General features: G+C 38.1%; 1 pseudogene; it reads left to right on the top strand.

Moving 5' to 3' along the window:
• Positions 1-12,858: 12,858 nt before the first annotated feature.
• Positions 12,859-13,790, top strand: LOC106831179 (olfactory receptor 7A10-like; annotated as a pseudogene).
• Positions 13,791-14,717: the final 927 nt, after the last annotated feature.

The raw sequence follows: 14,717 nt of genomic DNA, 5'->3' as shown, positions 1-14,717 counted from the left end.
CACTATCTGGTCTCCTGGGGTCTTGTCTTGATGAGGTCACCCAAGTGGGAAAGCTTTTGCCCCATTAGAGGGCTTCCCGCTAGGCTGCAAGGGCCCTAGGGCGTCCTGGGTAATCCCAGGGATATGTGACACCGCCCCCACTCCTTCCCTCACGTAGCCTTCCACGGCAACGATCCCAGTCTTTAGGGGAGGAAGCGAAGATCTCTCTTACCCTGTTCCAGCTCCTCCAAGGGGGCCTCCAGCCTCTCCGCCCTCCCTGATGTGACTGCTGAGACTCTCCGAGAATTTTTGTGCTTTTAGGGTATTTTCTGTTAGAATATGATTGCTCCTTTTTGTTGTATGCTGGAGGGGAGAGAGTCCTGGGCAAGCTCACTCCTCCATAGTGCTGATGTCTGGGTTGTTAGTTTTTTGTTGTTGAGATGTATGAGTTCTTTTCATATTTTGTATTAACCACTTATGAGATACATGGTTTGCAAATATCTTCTCCCAATTGTTAGGTTGTCTTTTCGTCTCGTTGATTGTTTCCTTTGCTGTGCAAAAGATTTTTAGTTTGATGTAGTCCCATTTGTTTAATTTTGCTATTGTTTCCCTTGCCCAGTCAGATGTGGTGCTTGAAAATATGCTGCTAAGAGCAGCACTGAAGAGAGAACTGGCCTATGCTTCCTTCTAGAAGTTTACTGGTTCCAGGTCTTACACCCAGGTCTTTAATCCATTTTGAGTTGATTGTAGTGTATGGTGTAAGATAATGGTCTACTTTCATTACTTTGCATATGGCTGTCCAGTTTTCAAAACAGCACTTATTGAAGAGACTCTCCTTTCTCCATTGTATGTTCTTGGCTTTCTTGTTGTAAATTAACTGTCTGTAGATGTGTGGGTTTATTTCTGGCCTCTTGATTCTGTTCCATTGATCTGTGTGTCTGTTTTTGTGTCAGTACCATGCCGTTTTGGTTACTATGGCTCTGTAGTAAATTTTGAATTCAGGGAGTGTGATACCTCCAGCTTTGTTCTTTTTTTGTCAGAATTCCTTTGGCTATTTAGGGTCTTTTGTTGTTCCATATCATTTTAAAATTCTTTGTTCCATTTCTGTGAAAAATGTTGTTGGAACTTTGATAGGAGTTGCATCAAATCTGTAGATTGCTTTAGGAAGTGTGAATGTTTAAACTATGTTAATTCTTCCAATCCAAGAGCACGGAATATCTTTCCATTTCTTTGTGTCTTCTTCAATTTCTCTCAACAATATTTTATAGTTTTCAGAGTACAGATCTTTCATTCTTTGGTTAAGCTTATTCCTAGATATTTTATTCTTTTTGTTGCAATTGCAAATGGGATTGTATTCTTCTTCTTCTTTTTTTTTTTAAAGATTTGCCCTCAGTTAACATCTGTTGCCAAACTTCCTCTGTTTTTTCTTTTTGCTTCTCCCCAAAGCACCCCTCCTCCAAGTACATCGTTGTGTGTTCTAGTTGTGGATCCCTCTAGTTGAGCTACATGGGACGCTGCCTCAGCATGGCTTGATGAGTGGTGCTAGGCCCCCACCCAGGATCTGAACCAGTGAAACCCTGGGCTGCTGAAGCAGAATGGGTGAACTTAACCACTTGGCCATGGGGCCAGCCCTGGGATAGTATTCTTAATTTCTCTTTCTGCTACTTCATTGTTAAGGTATAGAAGCACAACTGATTTTGGTATGTTGATTTTGTATTCTGCTACTTGACCATATTCATTTCTTATTTCTAAAAGTTTTTTAGTGTATTCTTTAGGGTTTTCTATATGTGAAATCATGTCATCTGCAAATAGTGACAATTTCACTTCTTCCTTTCCAATTTGGATCCTTTTTGTTTTTCTTGCCTGATTGCTCTGGCTAAGACTTCCAATACTATGTTAAATGAGAATAATGAAAGTGGGCATCCTTGTCTGGTTCCTCTTCTTAGACAGATAACTTCCAGTTTTTCTCCATTGAAAATGATACTAGCTGTGGGTTTGTCATATATGGCGTTTATTATGTTGAGGTGCTTTCCTTCTATACCTATTTTATTCAGAGGTTTTATCATAAATGATGCTGTATGTTGTCAATGAGTTCTCTGCATCTATTGAGATGATCATGTGATTTTTATTCTTCATTTTGTTATGTGATGTATCATGTTGATTGATTTGTGGATGTTGAACCATCCCTGTACCCCTGGAATAAAACCCACTTGATCATGGTCTAGGATCGTTTTAATGTATTGTTGTATTCAATTTGCTAGTATTTTGTTGAGACTTTTTGCATCAATGTTCATCAGTGATATTGGGCTGTAATTTTCTTTTTTTGTGTTGTCCTTGTCTGGTTTTGGTATCAGGATAATGTCAGCTTCATAGAATGAGTTAGGAAGCCTCCTCTCCCCTTCAATTTTTTGGAAGAGTTTGAGAAGGATAAGTATTAAATCACTTTTGAATGGTTGGTAGAATTCACTAGGAAAGCCATCTGGTCCTGGGCTTTTACTTTTTGAAAGTTTTCTGATTACTGTTTCAATCTCCTTACTGGTGATTGGTCTTTTGAAATTCTCTATTTCTTCTGGATTCCATTTTGGAAGGTTGTATGATTCTGAAAATTTATCCATTTCTTCTAGATTATCCAAGTTGTTGGAGTATAGCTTTTCATAGTATTCTCTTAGAGTCCTTTGTATTTCTGAAGTATCTGTTGTAATTTCTCCTCTTTCATTTCTGATTTTGTTTATTTGAGCCTTCTCTCTTTTTCTCTTGGTCAGACTAGCTAAAGGTTTGTCAATTTTATTTATCTTTTCAAAGAACCAGCTCTTGGCTTCATTGATTTGTTCTATTGTTTTTTTTAGTCTCTATTTCATTTGCTTCTGTGCTGATTTTTATTATTTCTTTCCTTCTGCTGATTTTGGGCTTTGTTTGTTTTCTTTTTCCAGTTCCTTTAGGTGCACTGTTAGATTGTTTATTTGGGACTTTTCTTGTTTGCTGAGGTAGGCCTGAATTGCTATAAACTTCCCTCTTAGCATTTCTTTGGCTGTATCCATAGATTTTGATATGTCATCTTTTCATTTTCATTTGTCTCCAGGAATTTTTTGATTTCCCCTTTGATTTCTTGATTGACTCCATCGTTGTTTAGTAGCATTTTTTTTTAAAATATCCACATATTAGTGGCTTTTCTGATTTTCTTCTTGTAGTTGATTTCCAGTTTCATAACTTTGTGGTCAGAAAAGATGCTTGGTATTATTTCAATCTTCTTAAGTTTATTGAGACTTGTTTTGTGGTCTCATATGTGATCAATCCTGGAGAATGTTCCATATGCATTTGAAAAGAATGTGTATTTTGAAGTGTTTAAATGGAATGTTCTATATATATCTACTAAGTCCACCTGGTGTAATGTGTCATTTAAGGCCAATATTTCCTTCCTGACCTTCTGTTTGGCTGATCTATCCACTGGTGTAAGTGGAGTGTTAAAGTCCCCTACTATTATTGTGTTATTGTCTATTTCATCTTTTATGTCTGTTAATAGTTGCTTTATATATTTAAGTGCTCCTATGTTGGGTGCATAGATATTTACAAGTGTTATATCCTCTTGTTGGATCATTCCCTTTATCATTATGTAGTGCCCTTCTTTGTCTTTTGTTACAGTTTCTTTTAAAGATTTTATTTTATTTTTTCCTTTTTCTCTCCAAAGCCCCCCAGAACATAGTTGTATATTCTTTGTTATGGGTCCTTCTAGTTGTGGCATGTGGGACGCTGCCTCAGCATGGTTTGATGAGCAGTGCCATGTCCATGCCCAGGATTCGAACCAACGAAACACTGGGCCGCCTGCAGTGGAGCACGTGAACTTAATCACTCAGCCATGGGACCAGCCCCTACAGCTTTTGTTTTAAAGTCTACTTTGTCTGATATAAGTATTGCTGTCGCAGCTTTCTTTACATTGACATTTGCATGGAGTATATTTTTCCATCCCTTCACTTTCAGCTTGTGTGTTTTTAGGTCTGAAGTGTGTCTCTTGTATGCAGCATATATGTGGGTCTTGTTTTTTTTCCACTCGGCCACCCTATGCCTCTCTGTTCCTTTCCTCGTCTCTTGCTCTCTTCTCTTGTGATTTTATGGCTTTCTTTAGTGCTGTTTATCTTCCTTTCTCTTACTTTTTTGTGTATTAATTATAGCTTTCTAGTTTGTGATTATCATGACGTTCACATATATATAATAATCTATGTATATAGCAATCTACATTGAGCTGATGGTCTCTTTAGTTTGACCTCTTTCTAAAAGCTCTACTCTTTTACTCTCCCACATTTTATGTTTTTTATATCAAATCTAACCTCTTATTTTGTGTGTGTGTATCCACTACCCTCTTATCATTGAAATAGGTAATTTTAGTACTTTTGTCTTTTGACCTTTGTATTCTCATCATAGATGGTTGATCTGCTACTTTTACTCTATTTTTGCCTTTACCAGTGGTTCTAGTGTCTTTTATTTTTGATAATTTTCTTATCTCTGTTTGTAATCTTGTCTTTCCAACTTAAATAAGTCCCTTTAGCATTTCCTGTAAAACTGATTTCTTGGTGATAACCTCCTTTAATTTTTGCTTGTCTGGGAAACTCGTTATCTCTCCTTCCATTCTGAATGATAACCTTGCTGGGTAGAGTATTCTTGGCTGTAGGTTTTTTCCTTTCATCTCTTTAAATTAGTCATGCTACTCTCTTCTAGCCTGTAGGGTTTCTGCTGAGAAGTCAGCTGATAGCCTTATGGTGTTCCCTTTGTATGTCACTTGTTGCCTTTCTCTTGCAATTTTTAGGATTCTCTCTTTATCTTTAATTTTGGACATTTTAATTATAATATGTCTTGGTGTGGGCCTTTTTGGGTTTATCTTGTTTGGTGCTTTCTGTACCTCCTGTACTTGGATGTCTGTTTCCTTTTTTAGGTTAGGAATGTTTTCAGCTATTATTTCTTTAAATAAATTCTCTGCCCCTTTGTCTCTTGTCCTTCTGGGATATCTATAATGTGAATGTTAGTGCACTTGTTGTTGCAGAGTTCTCTTAGACTGTCCTCATTCTTTTTAATTCTTTTTTCTTTTATTTGTTCAGCCTTGGTGATTTCCTCTAGTCTTTTTTCCAGCTTACCGATCTGTTCTTCTGTGTCAACTACTCTGCTATTGAGTCCCTCTAGTGAGTTTTCCCTTTCCAGATTGTATTCTTCATTTCTGATTGGTTCTTTTTTATATTTTCCAATTCTTTGTGGATGTTCTCACTATGTTCACCCACTCTTCTCCCAAGATTGTTGAGCATCTTTATGAATTTTTGTTTTAACTCTTTGTCAGGTAGATTGTTTATTTCTGTTTCATTTAGTTCTTTTCCTGGAGTTTTGTACTGTTCTCTTGTTTGGAACCTATTCCTTTGCCTCCTCATTTTGCCTCTTTCTCTGTGCTTATATGTATGTATTAGGCGAGTCAGCTGTGTCTCCTGATCTTGGAGAAGTGGCCTTATGTAGGATTCACCTTTTGAGGCCCAGCAGTGTGTTTCCCCTCATCACCAATTCCAAATGTTCCAGGAGTGACCTCTGTGTAGGCTATGTGTGTCCTTCTGTTGTGATGGGGTTGCTTTTGCTGCAGGTGCCCAGGGAGTCTAGGCTGTATCCCTGGCCAGCTGATTGTAATGCTCATTTGTGTGTGGCTTTTCTGAACACTTCTGTCACTTTGTTGGGTTTGGGGAGCACCAGCTCAGTTGTCTGCAAGGCCTAATATCACATACTTGCTGCAGTTTTCCTGTTAAGTGACTAGGCCCTCAGTCTGGTTGTTTGCTAGGCTCAGGAGCTTACAAATGCTGTAGGCCTCCAGCCTGCAAAGATGTTGTAAGCTCTCTCAGGAGTGTAGCTGAGTAGAGTTGGCCCCAGGCACAAGAGCACTCAACTGTTTCAGGCTTTTAAAGGTGGGGCTGATCCCCAATGTGACTGTTTGAGAAGCACCAGTCTTCTGCCACTGATAAGCCTCAGGGCACACAGCTCCACACACACCATCAACACAGTCCTGGCCCATGCACACATCTTGGCCCTGTGGATCATGCCCAGTCACCCCACTGCAGAGGTCGTCACACACTCCACCAATGCCCCACATGCTCCACCCTCTCCTCATGCATGCCTTGCCCCATAGAGGTGCACCCACTCACTTGCCTGCAGAGGATCCAGGGACCCAGTCTATACAGGCTGAAGAGTTGCCTGAGGGCTTGCTGTTGGGTGAGGCTAGTCCCTAGGGCAGTCTGCCTGCCATGGCTGAGAAGGATTAAATAAGTGCTCTAGTGGGTGGGGCAGAGCCTGGGCTAACAGGCCAGGGGAAGAACTCCAATGGCATCTGCCAGCTTCTGTCAGCACCTCTATCTAGGTCACACTAATGGCTGTCACCAATGTCTCAGTCCCTGGAGATGTCTCACCTTCCACCAAGATGCACTACAGCCTATCAGGTGAGTCTCTTTTCACCAAAGGTCTGTGCACCTTTCTTTCTGATGACTTTAGGTTGCTTTCCGAAATGGGTGAATTTGTGCATGGGCTCTTAAGTGTTGATTTTTTTCCCACTTATGTCCCATAGGTTTTCCAGGGGTATTCCTTGTTGTAGTTAATAGCGAGCAAAGTGAGATATTATGACACTCATCTCAGTTGTGCTGAGTCCGAAGGATGCTTATAGTGGTAACACTCCCCCACTCTTCCAGGGAACAATCCTAACCTCAGGATTGCTCTCAGCTGGCCGTGAAGCTCTGCAGCTCATGAAGGTGGCTTTTTTCTCTCCAGAAAGGAAGTTATTCCTCTTCCACCTCAGTCAGGACTGTCCCTTGTTGTGTGGGTTCTTTTGATCCAATTTTCAGTTCTCTCTCAGTGGTAATTTTTCCAAGAATAATTGTATCTTGGTTGTGTTCATGGGAGGAGGTGAGTTGAGAGTCTGTGTATGCTGCCATCTTGATATCAACTCCATCAAAGTCTTACAGTTTTAATTGTCCATATATTTCATTTCCTTGGTTAAATTTATTTCTATTTTGTTGTTTTTGATGCTATGGTGAATGGGATAGTTTTCTTTATTTCTTTTTCAGATGTTTTGCTGTTAATATATAGAAACAACTGATTTCTGTATGATGATTTTATTTTCTGAAACTTTACTGGATTCATTGATGAATTCCAACAGTGTTTTGGTTGATTCTTTAGAATTTTCTGTATAAAAGATCATATCATCTGCAAAAAATGACAATTTACTTCTTCCTTTTCAATTTGGATGAATTTTGTTTCTTTTTCTGCTTAATTTCTCTGGGTCAGCCTTCCAGTACTATGTCCAATAGGAGTGGTGAGAGTGGACACACCTGTCTTGTTCTTGATCTTAGAGGAAAAGCTTTCAACCCTTTATCCTTGAGCATGATGTTAGCTATGTATTTGTTGTATATGACCTTTATACTGTTGAGGTATGTTCCTTCTATATCCCATTTATTGAGGATTTATCATGAAAAGATGTTGTATTTTGTCAAATGCTTTTCCTGCAAATGTTGAGATGATCATATAATTTTTATCTTTTATTCTATTAATATGGTGTATGACATTTATTGATTGATGTATGTTGAACCAGCCTTGATTCACAGGGATAAATCCAACCTGACCGTGGTGAATGATCCTTTTACTGTGCTTTTTAATTTGGCTTGCTAATATTTTGTTGAGAATGTTTACATCTGTATTCATCAGGGATATTGGTCTATAGTTTTTTTCTTGTTGTATCCTTATCTGGTTATGGTATCAGGATAACATTACCCTTGTAAAATGGTTTTTGGAGTGTTCCTTCCCCTTCAATATTTTGGAAGAGTTAGAGAAGGATTGACGTTAATTATTCTTTATATGTTTGCTATATTTCACTACTGAAACCATCTGGTACCAGGCTTTTCCATGTTGGGAGGTTTTTGATTACTGATTCAATCTCCCTGGTCATTATTGGTCTGTTCAGATTTTCTATTTCTTCCTGATGTAGTCAGGTAGGTTGTATGTGCTAAAAATGTATCCACTTTTTCTAGGTTATCCAATTTGTTGGCATATAATTGTTCATGGTATTCTCTTATGGTCCTATGTATTTCTGGGGTATCAGTTTCTTATTGTATTTATTTGATTCTTCTCTCTTTTATCTTAGTGTAACTAGAGGTTGGTGTATATTGTATATCCTTTCAAAGAACTAGCTCTTAGATTCATTGATTTTTTTCTATTTTTTTCTGGTTTCTGATCTATTTCTGCTCTGATCTTTGTTATTCTCTTCCTTCTCCTAACTTTGGACTTAGTTTGTTTTTCTTTTTCTAGTTCCTTGAGGTGTAAAGTGTAGTTGTTTATTTGAGTTCTTTCTTAATGTAGGCATTTATTACTATAAACTCCCCTCTTAGAATTGCTTTGGCAGTACCCCATAGGTTTTGGTATATTGTGCTTCCATTTTTGCTCATTTCAAGTTATTTCTTGATTTCCTCTTTTTCTCTTTAAAAACTTACCATACATAAAAATTTCTTCCAACTGTTTAATATTATGGAAAATAAAAACAGACTTCAGTACCCACCGCCTGGAAAAAGGAGCTTTATCTAATAAGGGAAATGTATACAATAGATTAAGTATATCCAGGAGCAGCAATACAAGACCAGGATGAAAATTCCAACAAATGCAAACTATCATTTTTCAATGGCCCCTTAACACAGAACAATTACAACACTATAAAAAAGTTAAAGGGAAAATATTATTAACTGATTTAAAGAAAAAGCACTACCTAGTAATGTTATGTACTAGTGATCAAGGATGACTTGCAGAATTATTTCTCCTCAATATTCATTTCTGAAAGTAATTAATAGAAATCCGTAATCCAATGTTGCGCTTTAAGAAAGATGCATGGTAAACACAATATATTTACGACTTTTATAATGTCTTTCATGTTGAAAGTTTCTAGAACATTATAGACAAGTTAATTTCCATCAAACTTTCACGTATTACTTAGATGTATATTTCTTTTTGGTGGGAGTTTCACATATAAGGATGTAGGCTAATTGAAGTCTTTCCCATGCTGTTTACTTTCATTTACTTTTTATCAAGTGACTGCTTTTATGCCTTCAGAAAGAACTGAGATGACAAAAGCCTTTCCCACATCCATTATATTTAATTGGTTTTTCATCTAGTATGCTTTCTTGTATATCCTTGAAAGTTTGCATGAAAAATAAATGCCTTCCCACTTTACTGACATTCACAGGGTTTCTCTCCCATATGAGTTATTTCATGTCTTTGAAGAGAACTGGGAAAATTAAAAGCTTTACTACATTTTGTACATTCATATTGTTTCTCTCCAGGATGACTTTTTTTATTTATTTGGAAACTTTGATGAGAACTTAAGGCTTTCTCACATTCTTTACATTCATAGGGTTTCTCTCCAGTGTGACGTCTTTCATATATTCAAAGTGTACTGGAATGACTGAATGTGTTACTGCAATCTTTACATTCGTAGGGTTTCTCTCCACTGTGACTCCTTTCATGTACTTGAAACGCACTGGAAGAAATGAACACTTTCTCACATTCCTTACTTTTATAAGGTCCATCTCCAGTGTGAAAGATCATGCGTGATCAAAGGCTTGAGGGAGCTATAAAGGCTTTCCCACAGCTTTTACATTTATAGGGTTTCTTTCCAGCATGAATCCTTTCATGGACTTAAAGAGAACTGGAAGAAGTGAACGCATTACTGCATTTTTTACATTCATAGGGTTTCTCTCCAGTATGAGTTCTTTCATGTATTTGAAGAAAACGGGTAAGAGTGAAAGATTTCCCACCTTCCTTACACATATATGGCTTCTCTCCATATTGTTGATAGTCATATGGTTTGGGTTCAGTGTGACTCTAAGGTGCCTGTTAAGGGATGCAGGATGCACGAAGGGTTTTCCACATGCACCTCATTCACATGGTTTAGCTCCTGTAGTTTTATTGTTCAGGCTGAGATTTGGAATGAGGCTGAAATGTTTTCTGCATTGAGTACCCTCTTCACTTTCACAGACTCCTTACCATATGACTTCTTCATTTTCTACCCTGGTTTTTGTACTGATCTTCAATATCTTCCCATGTTTTTCCTATTGAGGCCTGGTTCCTGAAGGTTTCTCACATCACATCTCTGTAGAGTTTCTTCTATGAAGGACCCAGTAAAGCCCACTCCTTCAGGGTGAAGTTCACAGCCACATCCTCAATGGCCACCAAGACCACCTCTAGGTCTCCTGGGTCCCCCTGAGTCCTTCCTATTACTCCCATGGCCAGAGCAGATCACATAGTGACAGGGGCTGTGGCAGAGCCCCCAGGAACTGTTTAGGGCAGGTGGCCAATGATCCCTAGTGAGGCCTCTCTTGATCTCCCTTTTGATTTCTTCTTTGACGCATTCGTTCTGGAGCATGTAATTTAATCTCCACATACTTGTGAATTTTCCATATTTCTTCCTGTTATTGATTTTTGTTATTGATTCAGAGTTATCAAAAAAGATACTTGGTATGATTTCCCCTTCTTGAATTTGCTAAGATACTTTTTGTGGCCTCTCATAGGATCTCTCCTGGAGAGTTTTCCTCGTGTCCTTGAGACAATTATGTATTCTGGTGCTGTTGGAGGGAATGCTCCCTATCTCTCTCTCTATATCTGTTTTATTTGTTCTCCTCCGAGCAGGTTATTCAATAGTCTTATCCTTTAACTCATGGCTTCTATATCCTCCTTGGTCTATTCTGTTGTTATGTTCTCTATTGTATTTTCCATTTCATTCACTAAATTCTTCAGCTCCAGAATCTATATTTGGTTCTTTTGGTATGATTTCTAGCTCTTTGTTGAATTTCTCATTTTGTTCACATATTGCTTTCCTGATTTCACTGATTTATCTTTCTGTGTTTTCTTAGCTCATTGAGTTTCCTCAAAACATCAATTCTTTATCAGCTGAGTCACAAAATTCCATGCCTTTGAGTTCAGTTACTGAAGGGTATTGTTATCTTTTACTGATGAAATGTTTCCATGATTCTTCAAGTTCCTCGGGGTTTTCACCTCCTTCCTTAATTCCTAAGCATTTTATTCTTTTGGATAACATTGTAAAAGGAATTTGTTTTGTAATTTCCTTTTCAAACTGTTCATTGTTTGTATATAGTCATGCAACTGATTTTTGTGTGTTGACTTTTTATCCTGTTACTTTGCTGAATTCATTTATTAGTTCTATTAGTTTTTTTGTGGAATCTTTAGAATTTTCTACATATAAGATCGCATAATCTGCATACAGACATAAATTTATTTCCTCCTTTCCAATTTGGATTCCCGTTCTTTCTTTCTTTCTTTCATTCATTCATTTTTTTCTTTCTTTTTCTTTCTTACTCTTTGTTTCCCTCATCTTTTGTTCTTCCTTAGTGATATTGTTTAATTTTAATTTATCAAATTTTTTATTGCAGTAACATTGGTTTATAATATTATATAAATTTCAGTTATACATCATTACATTTCAATTTCTGTGTAGACTGTACCATGCTCACAACTCAAAAACTAACTACCATCCATCACTGTACACATGTGCCCTAATATCCCTTTTGCCTCCTCTCTCACCCTTCCCCTCTGACAGCCACCTATCTAATCTCTGTTTCTATGTGTTTGCTTGTTTGTTGTTTTCTTCCACTTATGAGTGAAATAATATGTATTTGACTTTCTCTGACTTATTTCACTTAGCATAATACTCTCAAAGTCCATCCATGTTGTTGCAAATGGCAACATTTCATCTTTTTTGTGACTGAGCAGTATTCCATTGTGTATATAAACCACATCTTCTTCATCAATTCATCCACTGATTGGCACTCAGGTTGTTTCCAGGTCTTGGCTATTGTGAATAATGCTGCAATGAACATGTATCTTTATGCATTCGTGTTTTCATGTTATTTCAATAAGTATCCAGAAGTGGAATACTTGGATCATATGGTAGACTCATTCTTAATCTTTTGAGGAATCTCCATACTATTTTCCATAGTGGCTGTACCAGTTTGCATTCCCACCAGCAGTGTATGAGAGTTCCATTTTCTCCACATCCTCTCCAACATTTGTTATTTCTTGTCTTGTTAATTGCAGCTGTTCTGATGTGCATAAGGTGATATCATATTATAGTTTTAATTTGCATTTCCCTAATAATTGGTGCTGTTGAATATCTTTTCATGTGCCTGTTGGCCATCCTCTTTTTCTTGACTTAATTGCTTTGGCTAGAACCTCCAGTGTTATTTTGTATCAAAGTTACAAAAGTGGGCATCCTTGTCTTGTTTCTGATCTTACAAGAAAACGGATCAATCTTGCACCATTGAGTACAGTTGGTCCTCCATATCCGTGGGTTCCACATTTGTGGAGTCAACCAACCACAGATTGAAAGACCTATGATAGCTGCATCTGTAATGAACATGCACAGATATTTTTCTGTTCATTAATCCTCCAAAACAATACAGTGTAACAACTATCTACATAGCATTTACATTATAAGTAATCTAGAGATATTTTAAAGTGTATGAGAGGATGTGCATAGGTTATACGCAAATACTATGCTAGTTCATATACGAGACTTGAGCATGTGTGGATTTTGGTGTCTGTGGAAGTCCTGGAACCATTTTCCCATGAATACTGCATAATTAATGGGGTTGTATAATGTTCACTGTGGGTTTTCATAAATGGCTTTTAGAAGGTTAAGGTAGTTTCCTATTATTCCTAGTTTTTTAGTGTTTTTATCATGCTCCGTACACAAATGTAAAAATTAATTTCTTGAGTGTAGAATATAAATAATAGAATATCTGCCAAGTTAGTAATTCATGATTGTGTCGTGTTCTTTTTTCTCTTTTTTTCAGTAGTCATATCAATTACATGAAGCCAGGGAATAATACAAAAATTTCAGAATTTCTTCCTTTTGGAATTTCAGATAAACAAGAATTGCAATCCTTCTTCTTTGGGCTGTTCCTGTCCATGTACTTGGTCATCATACTTGTGAATCTGCTAATCATTTGGGCTGTCAGCTCTGACTCCCACCTCCACACCTTCAATCTGTCTATTATAGACATCAATTTCACCTCCACCACTGTTCCAAAGATGCTGGTGAATATACAGACACAGAGAAAAGTCATAACTTATGAAAGCTGCATATACAAATGTCCTTTTTCATACTCTTTGTATGGTTGGACAGTTTCCTCCTGACTGTGATGGCCTACAACAAGTTTGTGACCATCTGTCACCCCCTGCACTATATGGTCATCATGAACCCCCTGCTCTATGGGCTGCTGGTTCTGGTAACTTGCATTATCAGTATCCCACATTCCATGTTACACAGCTTAATGATATTGTGGCTGTCCTTCTGTAGAGGCTTGAAATTCACCACGTTTTCCTGTGAACTTAATCAGGTGGTCCAACTTGCCTGTTCTGACACCTTTCTTGGTAACATGGTGATGTATTTTGCAGGTATCCTGCTGGGTGATGGTTCCCAGGCTGACGTCCTTTACTCTGACTCGAAGATAGTTTCTTCCATACATAGAATCTCATCAGCTCAGGGGAAGTATAAAGCCTTTTTTACCTATGCATCTCACCTCTCAGTTGTCTCCTTATTTTATTGTATGGTCCTGAGAGTGTACCTCAGCTCTGCTGCTACCCACAGCTCACACTTAAGAGTAACAGCCTCAGTGATGTACACTGTGGTTATACCCATACTGAATCCCTTCATCTACAGTCTGAAGGACAAAGACAGAGGGAGCTCTGAAGACGTTCTTCAGGGTAAAGCCATAAAGGGGCCATTTTTCAAGAAGTGATTGTAGGGCTCCATGCCAGCAGCCAGAAATGGAATTTCAACTTTTAAAATTTTAACTGCTTTATTAAATTTAAATAACTCCATTTATTAAACTTTCTGATTATTCTGATATCCGACATTTTTCCTTTTGTTTTTTTCCCCTAATTTCTCAAAGTTATTCCCAACTTTGGATCAGAAACAATTTGGAGATTCCCATTTACCTCATAGAGTGATGAGTTGTACTTGTTTTATGTAATAAACACATTTCACAAGTTAGGCTATTTACATGTTTTATCATAGATGAAATTTTGAAACCACAGTTTAACCACTTTTACGTCCTTTGTTCTTTTCTGTATCACTACGTTAACAGCTTTTCCTGATAACGTAAACTTTAACATACTAGTTTCTTTTGTAGCTGGTTGTGGAGTTTCATTATTTTCATTAGGACTCTGATATCTTATCAGCTCAGCATCCACAGTATCCCTGGCACAGAATCGTAAGGCCAAAATTGCTTATCAAAAACTTGTGTAGGGAGACATCATCACCATGGTGGTGTGAGAGGATTCCTTTGCCCCTCCCCTTCCTTCTACAGTGAGTAAAACATCCAGAGCCCAACAAAGACTACATTACCCAACACACCAGGATGCCAGAGATCCACACATAGATACATATGAAGGTGACTGGATTGGAGCACATAAGGGAGGCTAAATGGGGGAACAGCATAGGTGGTGCCCAGCATCTTGGATCCTGGCCATGGTGGCTGAACCAGCTGCCTCCAGCCACAGGGAACACAGTGGGCAGCAGCAGAGGCACACAAGTAGGTATGGCTCCCAGTCACAGTGCACCTGTGGCCACATGGAGCAGAACTTCAGCAAAGGCAGAGTCCTGAATCCTGGGCCCTGAGCTGTAGCTCAGAGCCTGGTAGCAGCAATGCAGGCACACACACAAT

The sequence above is a fragment of the Equus asinus genome, chromosome 10 (assembly GCF_041296235.1).
Source record: "Equus asinus isolate D_3611 breed Donkey chromosome 10, EquAss-T2T_v2, whole genome shotgun sequence".
Taxonomy (NCBI): domain Eukaryota; kingdom Metazoa; phylum Chordata; class Mammalia; order Perissodactyla; family Equidae; genus Equus; species Equus asinus.
Note: the sequence above shows the minus strand (reverse complement) of the source record. Positions and strands in the feature narration are given on the sequence as shown.